Consider the following 14036-nt stretch of genomic DNA (forward strand, 5'->3'; position numbering starts at 1 on the left):
GTCTGGAAAGCTATAGAACCATGTATCAACAGTAGTTATATTTTTGGTTTTCTTTTACTTTTTAGGGTTTTTTATTTGTATATAAAAATCAGTGTGTATTCAGTTTTGTTTTGTCAATACATGAAACAACTGAATATGGCTAAAGTAAAACCTTTGTTTAGAAAGTTCTCCATTAAAAAAGAAAAAGAAGGGCCGGCCGAGTGGCACGATGGTTGGGAACTCGCTTGGGATGCCAGAGGGCCCCGGTTCGGATCCCACATGTGAGGGCCAGTGACACTGCCCTCTACAGCTAAGATGCTGAACAACAGCTCAACCTGGAGCTGGGCTGCCGTGAGTCGCCGGCGACGGCGTGGGCTGCAGTCCCTGTGGCAGTGGATTGCCATGGGCTACCGTGTGTGGCCAGCAGCCAGCGTGAGCGGCCAGCAGCCGCAGTGAGCGGCCGTCCAGAAGCCTGTGACTGATCTGCCTCGCCAGAGAAGAGCGCAATGATGGTGCCAACTTGGGCCAGTGAAGCAACATCCTCCACAACTAGACTGAAGAACAAAACGACAGCAAGTTGTCTGTTCCCCTTTCCCCAATTCCCCAGCACTGTTCCCATCCCCCCAATTCCCCAATAAAAATCTTTAAAAAAAAAAAAAAAGAAAAAAAAGAAAAAGAAAAAAAAAGAAAATACATCCACTCTGAGACATTCACGGCTTTTACAAAATAGTAATAAATTCAATTTCAATTAAACTTCAATTTGTAAATAGATTCATATCAGACAAAAGGAAAAGACTCCCACCCTCAGAGGAGACGTATTTTCCTGTCTCCCTTGATATGATCAAAGAGAAAAGGCATTACATTTTATTTTCCATAATTTTCAGTATCTTTTAAGCCTTGCCCTTTACTTTATCTGAGAGAGATTCTTACAGGTTCAGTAACAAAAAGAGAAGTGCTCAACTCCAGATGAATACAGGAATACTTTTAACATTCCCATGAAAGATTCAGACGTTACCTAGTGTCTAAGGATTTGGCAATCATGAGAGTCATCCTGACAATTTTCTATTTAAATGACAGCAGAAGTTTGCTGAGAGTATAAATAAAATTCTGCGTTATGTCTGTTTTCACAATTGTTAGACTTAATCTTTTGCAAAAGTGAGATAGATCATGGAAAATAGTTAACACCAAAAAGCTCCTGTGGTTTTTCTGTGAAATTTTAGGGAACAAAGAATGTAAAGGGGAAAAAAAAGTAGATACATAATGTCATTCACACTTACAGTGAAAAGTTATCTGCTTATATTTTATTAACTAGCACTATTCCCCACCCCCCGCCAAAAAGAATGTTCTGACATGAAGAAGTTCTGTTAATAAGGAGATTAGAGGTTGCATTGAAGATAGCGCCATCGTAGTAAAATTTAATGCAAATCCCCTTGGAAAGGTATCATAAATGACAAAAGTATGTTTTGTGAAATATAGAGCAAGGTATGGTTAAATCTAGTCTTATTGGGACCTTGTTTTAACTTGATAAATCAGCAAATCGAGGTCTTATTTAGTGTCAGTGCCCTAATCAAAGAAAGCGAGTCTTCTCAGCACACAATCAAGTTAAGTCCCCTTCAGTCCAGGGAGACTGTTTCTTCTTTGGGCAATAGTGTTTGTCTTTATTTGTGAAATGGAAACCTACATAGACACCCAAATGCATATTTTTGTATTTTGACTAATTTTACTCTTTAAATGATATTATGAAATATTTAACATACTAAAAACTCAGAAGAGCAAAACAGAAGAATTACTATATTATCCCCAAATTAAAGACATTTTTGTAAGCCTCTCTGATCCCATCTATCTTCCTCCTCCACAGTGGTAACATCTATTTTATGTTCATCAACCCCATGAATGGCTTTAGGCTATTTTTTATCCATGTCTATATGAATAACTCTGATTAAAGCTTCATATTTGAAGCATTTCTCTGCATAGCATGTGTTTTTCTGTTTATTATTTTTGTGGTGTGTTGGAGCCATGCCTTTTCCCTAACATCTCTGGTGTATAAAGAAATGTATCCACCAAATATATCTTCTTGTTATAACACTAATATTCTTTGCTTTTTTCTACCTTTTGCTGGAATTAATTCATTCTGCTACTGAAACTCCATGGACTTTCTCTTCTTATTTGGACCAGCTATCTCATATTTGCACAATTATTTTCTTATGCAACTTTTTGTTTTTATGAAACTTATAGTTTCCTTGCATGAAAAAAAAAGCATTCTTGACTTGGATCAGATGGTCATTTTCATTTAACTTCTCAGTTATTTGGTATTCTTTGTGTCCCACAAATAACCTTACTTACAAACCATTCATCCCCCTTATTCAAAGCTAGACAGGATGTTCTCTCTAACTACCCTTCTCATTTGGGTGCATTGTCCCCATTTCCTCTTTCTTGGTTTACTCCTTCTAGATCCTCAAAAAGCTTCCTAAGCAAAGATGTATCTATAACTTTTTATGGATTTATATATTTCCTTCCCTTCCTTCCCTCCCTCCTTCCCTCCCTCCTTTTCTCTCTCTCTCCCTTCCTTCCCTCCTTCCTTCCTCCCTTCCTTCCTTCCTTCCTTCCTTCCTTCCTTCCTTCCTTCCTTCCTTCCTTCCTTCTTTCCTCCCTTCCCTTTTCTTTTCTGTCTTTTGACTCTGCTCTATATTTTAAAGGTTGTTCAGGAGGAGGAGATAAAAACATATGCTCATTTGTAATTTTGGTGCACTGCTCTCTTTAAATATTTTTTTGAAAGAAATTTTAACCGGAAAAGTTGTGAAAATAATACAAAGACTTCCCAAATGCCCTTCACTCAGATTCACCAAGTGTGACAGTTTGCCACGTTTGTATTACTTTATTCTGAAATGTTTGAAATAAATTTGCAGACAAGCTGCTGTTTTGTTTTTCTCTAAAGACTTCAGCATGCATTAAAGCCAATGATATTTTCTTACATTAGCATATTACAGTGATCAAAATCAGAAAATTAACCTTGATAAAATTCTTTAGCCTAAGGGAGATAAAATTTATCAAATGTACGTCTAATGTCCCTCTATTGTAGAAAAAAAAAACCCCAACAACTTTTTTCCTGTCCAAAGTCTAATCCATGATGATTCGTTGCATTTAATTATTATGTTTAATTTGCTTGACTTTGAAACGTTTCCTTGGATTTGTATTTATCTTTTATATCCATCATGTATTTTTAATATCCGATTGACAGATATCAATATCAGAGGTCAGTTATTTGTAAAATGTCTCTCAGTTTGGGCTTGTTATTTTTTTTCTCATGATTAGATTCAGACTATACATTTTTGGTAGGAATATATCAGAAATGTTTTAGTATCCACCTCAGTGCACCATGTCAAAATGGGTATGATGTTGTTTGTCTCATTAATGGTGATATTAACTTTGATCAGATAGTGAAGATGATGTCGAAGTCTCTTTTAAAATTGATAAGGGCTTATACAGAAAAGATAGTGAATAGAAGTGACAAAGGCAGGGAAGTAGAGGCACAATGATGCCATGGGAATGAGGAGTGGGGAGGATTTGGCAAATGGAGTCAGATCAGATAAAGACTCACTAATCAATCTTCCCGAGACACAGGCACAGGGGGCGAGGTGGCAGACCTGGCAAGGGAATTCCAGATGGCAAGCATGTCCAGTCACCAAAGGAACCCCAAGGGAGGGACTTCTGGAGATTTCTATGGGATCATTTTATGCCTACGTGCTTATTGTCTTGATACACAGGCAAGTTCAGGTGGTGGGTCTGCGGTACCTATTGCTCAGCAGAATGAGAGCTCTGTGGGTAAACATGAAACCATTTTTTCTTCTCAGTTTTGAATTTCCATTAAATGTTAATTGACAATAATACCATTTACAATGATGTTAAAATATGAAATTCCTGGAGATAAATGTAACCAAATATATTCAAGACTTGGATATGGCCCCTATAAATTATTGCTAAGATATACAGAGGGAACCAAAAAGTGAATACACATTTTAAAGAAGGAAAAACTGTATTAAAGTTATAATTTTCACTGTATACCTATAACAAAAGATGAATACAAGTCATGTGTATACACATTTTTGGCACCCCTGGTATTAAAGAAGACCTAAATAGAGAGGTATATACCACACTAATAGATTGGGAATGTTAATGCAATCCAAATAAAAATTCCAGCACACTTTTTTTTTCAATAGCAGTTGACAAGCACTTTTTAAAGATTATACGGAAATAAAAAGGACACAGAATAGCCAAAATAATTTTGAGAAAGACAAGGTTATAGGATTCAATTACCAGATTTCAAGACTTGTTAAAAAAGCTATATTAATCAAGACAGGATTGGTACATTTAGATCAATGGAGCATAATAGAAATTCCAAAAATATATAGCCAATTGCTTTTCAGGAAAAGTGTCCAGGCAAATCAATAAGGAAAGGATAGTTTTTTACACAAAAGGTGCTAGAACAATTGACCATCTGTATGCAGCAATGTGAACTCTGAACTTTATTTTACATCATATATGCTAATTAGCTCAAAATGGACCAAAGATCTAAATGTAATAGATAAAATTGTTAAACTTTTAGAAGAAAACAAAGGACACAATCTTAATGAACTTGTAATAAGTAACAATGTCTAAGTAAGACATGAAATTCATGACTTATTTTTAAAAGAATTAAGTTATATGAACACAAAAGAGGATAATTTTATAATACTTTAATTTTGTTCCTGATAAGTTAAGGGTTGTTCTATGAATCTCTATCACGCAGGAAGGAATAAGTGAACCGATCCTATACATTTTCTATTATTCAGTGTTTAAATGCCAAATTATTTATAGTGAGGTAAATATTCTGAGTTGAAAATTATTTTGAATTATCATTGCTGAGAAAAATAGCAATATTTCTTTTAAACATGTTATCTGTGTAATTTGTCAGTCTGGGATACGAGATTTTACTTACCTCTTCAAGTTTATTTTCCCCCAGCATATAGCAGAGGGCATGGCATATAGTCTCAACCAGTTTGTTGCATGATTGAACTAATAACTTAAAAAATTTCAGAGGACTTCCTGGATAAATAATCAAAGAAAGACAATTGAATATATTTAAGTGAATAGTACACAGGGTCAATTTTTTAAATATATGTTTACAGTCTGATGGTAAGAAAAATTATTCTTGTATACAATTTATAAAAGCTGTATGATCTCTGTTGTTGATTCATGATAAATATATAAACATATTAGCTATGGATAATTTATAGTTCCCATTAGCTTTAATGAGAATGCAACAATTAAATATGAAATAAACTAAGGGGGATATATGCATACCTAGGATATGAGAGAAGCGAATTTAATAAAGGATTTTAAAGAATAAAATAGCATGATGTGTTTAAAGCTATGCCAGATGATTTTCTGAGATTTTGATCCCGTAAAAAAAATGATAAAAGATAATGCTCATTCATTAAGAATTATAAATAGCATATGTTTTTCTACTATTTATACTTGTTTTAATTTTTCACATTTGGCATTTACTTTTGCTTGATAATTCAGAAATTTGAGTGTGAGAAAAACAGTGTTTTAGAAAAGTTAGCTTAACCTAATTTGATATCTATAAATGGCATCTTTCACTTTCAAAATTGGGTCTTTGAAATCAGCTAGTTTGTTAAGTGGTAAATGACACATTTACTCTAGAAAATACATTGTCATAAGAAGTTGTAGGATTCCCTTATTTCCCTTTGAATTTACCAAATAAGGAGTAGACAATATCCATGAGCCTATAAAGTCTCACTTTTGTTTGAAGTTATTAGGCTCAGTTTTAGTGGAGAATATTCAAAAGGCCAGATTAATTTCATTTTATAACCAGTGCATCCTATAGGGAGGACAAAGGGGAGCTGAGAAAATACAAAAGATCTTGTTAAAAGACTGCATTTACTAGCTTTGTATCAATTTTAAAACTATGTACATGCCCTCTGCTGAGTTCTGGAATACAATATTGAAAGATTTTATGCTAAGTAGCTCATAATCTTAGCAGAAAGATAGAAAGACATGCTAACTTAATTATAGCTTATTATGGGAACAGATATAATAAATCTAGCCAGATAGGTAGGTACTTGAGATGAAAACATAGCATTCACCAAGTCTTAAAACCAAAATATCAGTGTGATTAGTTTAGGCCAGGGGTCAGCAAACTGCGGCTCGTGAGCCATGTGTGTGGCTCTTTGAGTACATACATGTGGCTCTGAAATAAAATTGAAAATGAAAATAAAACTATCATAGTTTCATTTATAAAATTTTAAAAGGGTATTATTCACATAATGGTGATTTCATTTGTTTTATAGCTCTCGGATAATTTTTAAATTGTTGTGAGGGACAGGATTGGCTCTTCCATCTCAAAAATTTGCCGACTCCTGATTTAGGCATATACATTTGTTTCTTTCATATATAGCCTTTCTGTAAACAGAGCTATAGGCAAAGGAAAATAGAATGAAAAAGAAATCTTGTACTCACTTTCTCTCAACCAGTGATTTCCCATCTGACAGGATGAAAATTCAAAGTTCTTCCCATGTCTGTTAAGGCAGACATGACCTGACTTCTGGTTATGGGCCCAGCTTAGCTTGCCTGAACTCCAGGTGCTTACTGTGTTCTGGCCAGCCGGCCTCCTTGCTGTTTCTCAGAGATACCAAACATTTTCTTACGGCAGGTATTTACTTATATGTGCTGTTTCCTCTGCCTAGAATATTTCTTACCCATATATTCACATCACTTAGCTTTTTACCTTATTCTTCTTTTTGCTCAAAGGTCACCTTCTCAGAATGCATTCCTGGACCATCCTGTACATAACAGCAACCCTCCTTTGCATTTTCCATGCTGTATTTTTCCTCATAGCACTTACCATAATTGATATATGCTTGTTTATATGTCTGTTTATTACTGACTTCCCCACTGGAATGTGAGATCCTAAGAGCAAGGACTTTTTCTATTTTATTTAATACTGTGTCCCCATCACTTAAAACAGTGTCTGGATTTTAGTAGAAATGTAATAAATATAGATTTAAGTAACTGTCGAGGTATACCAACTGGTCACCCTCATGGTTAATTGCTAGAGACTTAGACACAGTTCCTCAAATGAAAGAGACACAAAAAGACTCAGCTATATCACCCAATTCTGTGTCCCAGACATCTGTTATAATTTAATATTTCCACTGGCATAGTGATTTAATAGCAGCCTTAGATATGCACAACTCAGAGTCTCATTAAAAGTGACATCATCCAGAAGTAACAACAAGTTCTGCTTTGCTTCGGCGTAATTTCTGGTAACTTATTCCACTTCGTTGTCATATAAAGTATTCTTTATTGTCTTATTGCCAAATCTTGCCATAAATTTAGGCCAAAAGAAGAAACTCTCAAATACTAATTAAAATATAAGATGACATAAGTGCAAAAGCATGCGAAAAGTGAGAATACTCAATCCCAAGAAGGTAATTTATGTCAGTTAAGGACAATAAAAGAAAAAGAAAAAGAAAAAAAAAAAACACCTAAAGAGAACTGTCCAATTAAGAACCAATTGGAAATGAATAGTGCACAGATCAACTATTTAGAATTTGTACTGGACTGAGAAAAGAAGTCAAATTGCACCCAGAGTACTAAGCTAAAGTGAAGATCTGGAACTGACCATTTAAAAGCTGACTACAACATGTCCAATTATTTTCTAATGTCAACAAACTATAATTGAATTATGCAAAATGACATTCTATTAACACCCAGTTAACTGCTTGAATCAATGGCAATAATTTCCCCTCTATTTTTGTGTAAAATAATTAGCAGTGATTATAAAATCTATAACAAGTTTCAGAGTAAGGTTAATTAAATATTATTTCTCATTATGTTTAAAGTGATAGAGGGGAGGGTTCATCAACATAGATGGTTCTCTTATATAGGGGACACATGTAACTTCACATGTATTAAACCATTCTTTGATATTAGCTAACAGGTTAATAATGGCATTTTTTTTTCAATCATTCAGCCTTAAAATTGGGAACCTGCCTAGAGGATATCCTAGGTACATCTCATATCCTTATGGCTGTGGTTTATGATTATAATCAGGTTAAACTGAAAATTTGATGGGGAATGGTAAACTAAAAATTATTGACAAGTTGTACAGTATCTAAAGAAACAAACTAAAGAGTTTTTGCACTGTAATAAAAATTGAACATTTACAAAGAGTTTCGATTGTCAGTAAACTAGCTCATTTTGGCACCCCTGAGGCAATATGGTGGAAATAAAATGATTTACAGTTAGGCAGTTAATCAGAGTCTCTTTTACTGCTAAATACTTTTAGATTATAATAATTCTCTAACATTGGTGGAATTATATGCATTCTTATGAACTAATTAAGACTTTAACAGCACTATTCCAATTTCAGCAACATAAAAGGAATTTAAAGTGGATTATTTAATCCTAGTATAAATGTTGTCAGAAATGAATAGGGTAAAGTTTTGAAATCTTAATATGTCTATATGTATGGCTCAAGGGTTTTTATTGATTTTACCTCCCTAATCAGTCAAATTCCAATTACATGATGCAGTCTAGATTCATATGAAGCAATCTATCTGATTTTTGCATTACTTGCCAGTTCTGGTTATGGGGAGAAAAGTAGGTTATTAGGCTATGTAGAATAAAAAGATTTTAGCTTCAATTTAAGACTAATTTCTTTAGTTTATAGGTATATTTAAAGATATGCTTATAGAAAATTAATGTTTTAGAGTAAAAATGTCTGTGGTAATTCATGTTAATCTTTTTTTTTAGTATTTGGAAAATATAATCCTTATAGGCAATATATATTATATGAGAGTTTTATACTGTTTAAAGGTGATTGATTTAAATTCTGTTTTCTGTAAATATATCTATTGGAGTGAAAGAAAAATTGTGAAAGGCCTAAATTCTTATTATCTCCAAATAATTCTAGCATATTTAAAAGTAGTATCTCTTGCTTACTCCTTTGTTCTTGTAAATAATTACAGTATAGTAACTTATAGCTGAAGTCAGATAATTTTGTTTTTATATAAAATATATTGTGTTGAAGACAGGGAATATAGCTGTCTGCTTTTGCATTTGCAAGTTAAATATAGCATTTTTATAGAAAAAATATGTTTATTTTTCTCTTTCCAGAGATATTAGTGTCTCTTGAGGGAATATATTAATTAGAATTCCATCATCCAGATTGTTTATTAGTAAGAAATAATATTTTTTCTTTCAACCATACTTATTCAATGCTCCATTTATACTAAGCACACCCAGAGATATACAGGCACACGACAGGGTATCATAGTGTTGAAAAAAAAAGCAATTTTATGACAATTAAAAACCATGAATCTAGCTATGAGTACTTTCAGAATTCTAAGGGGGTAAGACCAGTTAAAATCAGAAATTAGAAGTTAGCCACTAATTTCCTAATTATTTTCATAAAGGTTTATAGAAGCTGAGTAGTCAGAGGTGGCATGAAGGTGAGATGATGCAGGAGGCATTTTTCAAAGATGGTCCTCAGTGATCCCCACCTCCCGATTGTGATGGTTTTGAATAAGGAACTGTAAATTCAAGAGTTAAGGTGGTTTTTTTTATAAATTTATTTTTAGGGCTGACTGAGTGGCTCAGTTGGTTAAGAGCTCTCTCAAGAGTTTGAGCGCTGAGCAACAGCGGTTCGATTCCCGGCCCGAGCTGAGCAGCCACTGAGCTGCCAACAGGTGGCAGGATGGCTCAGCTTTAAAAAAGAAAAAACATTATTTTTATTTTTTAAAGCTGAAAATAAAGCTGCTTGAAATTATGACAAAAAGTGGGTAGAGAGACTTAAAAAAAAAAAAGAAAATCAAATGCCAACAGGGAGCATCCTCTGTTGAAGCTCTAAAACATCATCTCCTATCATCTCCTTATCAATCCATGTATAATGGCAACTTGATTAAAAAGACTTGGTTAGCACTTTAGAAATGTAAAAACCTGGCCAGTTACTGTATAAGAGAGTTAGAGTTACCTTATTGATTATTAAGCCAATGGTAGGGATATTAAAAGCAAGGTTAAATTGGGTTATTTATCAGAGAGCTATTGGAAGTTAATCTTTTAAGGTTATCAAATACTCAACAATATCTTATCATTTTAACTATGAGGTATTGCAAATATATTTTTCTTTGTTATGGAGATAGATTTGTGTGAGAAAAAAGAAATTATGGAAAACAAAGAATACTAAGTTTTCGAAGTAAAATATCAACATTTTATTCAACCTTCTCCATGAATATTGCATTTATTTCCCAACTACCAGTTATTGCCTGTTTATTTATTAAATCAATCAATCAGGTAAGTGAAATTGAAAAGACTTCTTTAAACCTTTGTTTACATGTAGAGAGAGCTAAAAACAGCATAAATATTACGTAAAATCACAGCATTTGGAATAAATGTATTTCATTGCAAAAAAAAAAAAACTGGAGAGAGATCCTGATTATGCTGTGCCATGTGGAAAAATAAAACTAAAACCTCTGCCTTTGAAAAGCTTATTTATCTTGTATAATGCCTATACAAGTCTGGAAGAATTTCATTTTTGCCCATTTCTGGTAAGCTTACTGAAACACTTTTAAAAATTGATCACTAACTTTTATTAGTGAAGATGTGTTCCATTGGTAGTCTCTGAGAATTTTATGTCTTTGTATATATGCAGAACAGCATGATGAGTCTTGTACTGTGCACGGGAGAGTGCTCTTTTAGGTTGGGACACTGGATGCGCTTCTACAGTGACTATGATCGTTTTCTGGCCATCAGCATTTAATACCAGGTGATTTCCTAAGTCAGCCATGGGAGGATTTCTAACACTGACGATGGAGGGCAAGAAAACATTGTGGAATTGAAAATGTTTTCTCTGGGGATTTTAACTCATGCCTGGCCCTTAGGCAGAATAAAGTTTGTAATAAGAAATAATGTTTTTTAACTGTATCACATACTGTAAACAGCCCAGAGATCTCTCTTGAGGATTCTTTTCCCTGCAGCCTTCTCAAGGGGTGGCTGTTTTTCTACTCCCAGCCCTCCTCCTGCTGGTCCTAAAGGTAGGAGGATAGATGCCATATTATTTTCCATTGCCACATCTAGGCTATTCCCTACCTCCTCCCTAAAAGTCCCCAAATTGAACTTCCTGTCATCAAAATGTATCATCCACTACCTCTAATTGTGGCTGCCATCTGAGGAACTTACAGTCACGCTCCCTCATTTCCTTAAACTTTTAATTCCTGGATCACTGTCACTCTCTTCCATATGACATCAATCTTACTTCTTCTGTGTGATTTTGAAATACATGTAGATGACCTTTCTAAAAACCTGCCTCTCAGTTACTTCAATGCCTCTTTAGTTATTTTTGTCCTTTTCTTCTTTTTTTAAATTAGTTTTAGGTGTACAAAACAATGTAATAGACATTTACACCCCTCACAAAGTGATAACTCCCCTCCCCCAATCTACTACCCCTCTGGCATCATATATAGCTGTTACAATTCCATTTAATCTATTTCCTATGCCGTACTCCACATCCCGTGACTATATATACATTAAATTATAGTTGACATACAATATTATTCAATGTCAGCTTCAGGTGTACAGTTCAGTGGTCAAGCCTCTACACCGTCCATGAAGCGGTCTCCCTAATAAGACATGTGTGCATCTGACACCCTACAAAATCTTTACAACATTATTGATTATATTTCCCAAACTGTCTTTCACATCCCTGTGACAATATTTTGGCTACCAATTTGTGCTTTCTAATCCTTTTACCTTCTCCCTTATATCCACCCCCTCCCATCTAACAACCATCAGTTTTTGTTGTTTTTTTTTCTATCTCTGAGACTATTTCTGCTTAGTTTGCGATTTTATCTGTTACTTAGACTTAAGTCCTGTACTCCAAGATCATATCATGGACCTTGTCATTACCAATAACTGCAATTCCTTCAGTCTAAATTTTATCCATCTCACTCCAACCTCAACCTCCTAAGTTTCAAAGTAACTCCTTCTATTATTCTGACCCTGACAATCTTTTGACTCCACCAAACTTCTGATCCATTCATTCTACAGTTTTTCATTGCTCTTTAATCCTTTAATGTCCTCTCTTCTCTTTTTTACGGAATTGCATTTACCCATAAGCCCATTGTTTTATCATACTCCACTGGCAAAATCGTAGTCCTGTGTACTCTGTAACAGCACTCATATTGCGATGGTGATTGAAGAAAAACACATCATAGGTATGCCCAGTGTAAGACCCAGTGGATCCCAAATGCTGCCTGACAAAATCGTAGTCCATCTCCCTGGGCCATTTATTTGTCCCCTCCTAGACAAAGATGGCATACTTTCTCTGTCTCCTTAAACTCTTACTTAAGACCTCCTTCCCCATATTTTCTCTCAGCTGATTACTTTGCTCCCTATTTCACTGGCAAAATTAAAGAAATCAGAAAAGAACTTCTACAGATTGCCGCCATCACATCTATCACCCAACAGCATCTACACCACACACTCTGCCTTTACACTTGCGTTTAAAATGAATGGTTCCTCTTCCCACCAAAGGCCGACTTTTCCAAGTGTGGCTTTTTTTCTCTTTTCCAAATATTACCTTTGGAATGATGCCTGCAGAGATGGCCATTTTACAATTGCAGACTGCCTCTTCATCATGACCACTGATCTTACTTGCTTTATGTATTTCCATAGGAGTTATCACCTTCTAGTACACTATGTAATTCACGCATTTAGTATAAAATTTTTTTTATTGCCTGTTCCCCTGCTATAAAGTAAGCCCCCTTGAGGACTTTTGTGTGAGTCGTGGTTGTATCCCAAATGTCTAGCTAGGTCTGTGGATATAATAAGTACTAAATATTTTCCATTAAATCAATAAATTATTGTTCAAAAGGATGTAAGTCGTTTGTGATGGGTATTGTTGCAATACTGAAACATATTTGGTACTTTGCTGATTTTTTAAGAAAATTCTATCTTGCAATTTTTGCACCCGGTTTGGAAAATTTGTGTAAATTAGAGTTTTTATTCATTTACTTGATATAAAAAAAACACAATTTACACTCATAAAAAGGATTTAGGCTAAGGGATCCCTGCTATAATACACGTAATGTGTCCTTCAGGCATGACCCAGGCTTGACAGCACCTACATCCTTCACTCCAGTGCCTTCACTCCCGCCACATACTCTTTTAGGAGAGAAGGCTCATGTATTACCTTACAGATAAAAACTGAATAGTAACAACCATGTTCTTTGGATGAGCAGTACCTCCTAGAATATAACTGTTTAATACATTGATGTTTTTGTTATTAAAACAAGGAATTGTTGATATGCTCTAATTTCAGATATTAAAATAAATTTGAAGTACACATTTTTATTTAATCATAAATTTGGAAGAGTTACACACTGCCATGGTAGTGTGTATATCTCATATATATTTGCATGCCACTTTTATAATTCTTTCTTCATTCACAGGTATGGAAAATGTTTTTGCAAACAGTTAACGTTAAAAAGAAAGTCTCCACGATATTAATATATTACCTGAGAAATACAAGCTTTATTACAATAACTCAGGATTATTATCTCTTTTAAAAAATATTACTGTACACCTATCATTTCATTAGCTCACATCAACTCAAACTCTAATACCCCATGAGTACATTTATGCCATAACATTTTTTTTCACAATGCTGTTAACATTTTCTGATTGGGCAGCAGAAATTTGGAATGTCCCTGGCGTCACTAAACGTGCCTTAATTGATTTGTGTGTAAGGCAAGCTCAATTCAGACACACATTTATCACAGCTGAAGTATTTCCTTCTTTCTTAGGCCGAAGCGTGTAGCAGAGGAAAAGTACCACTCCAGCTTACTCACATTTGCAGGCAGCCTGAGTGCTTACAAGGTCACAGCACCAGGAGAGGAAGGCCCCAAAGCGCTGTGTGCTCTGCTTAAGCCTCCCCGCTCCCCCTCCCTTCTCCTCACTGTTCTTTCCTCTCTTCTGATCACAGAGTGCCAGAGACC

This window comes from Hipposideros armiger, unplaced genomic scaffold (genome assembly GCF_001890085.2).
Source record: "Hipposideros armiger isolate ML-2016 unplaced genomic scaffold, ASM189008v1 scaffold_756, whole genome shotgun sequence".
In the NCBI taxonomy this organism is placed as follows: domain Eukaryota; kingdom Metazoa; phylum Chordata; class Mammalia; order Chiroptera; family Hipposideridae; genus Hipposideros; species Hipposideros armiger.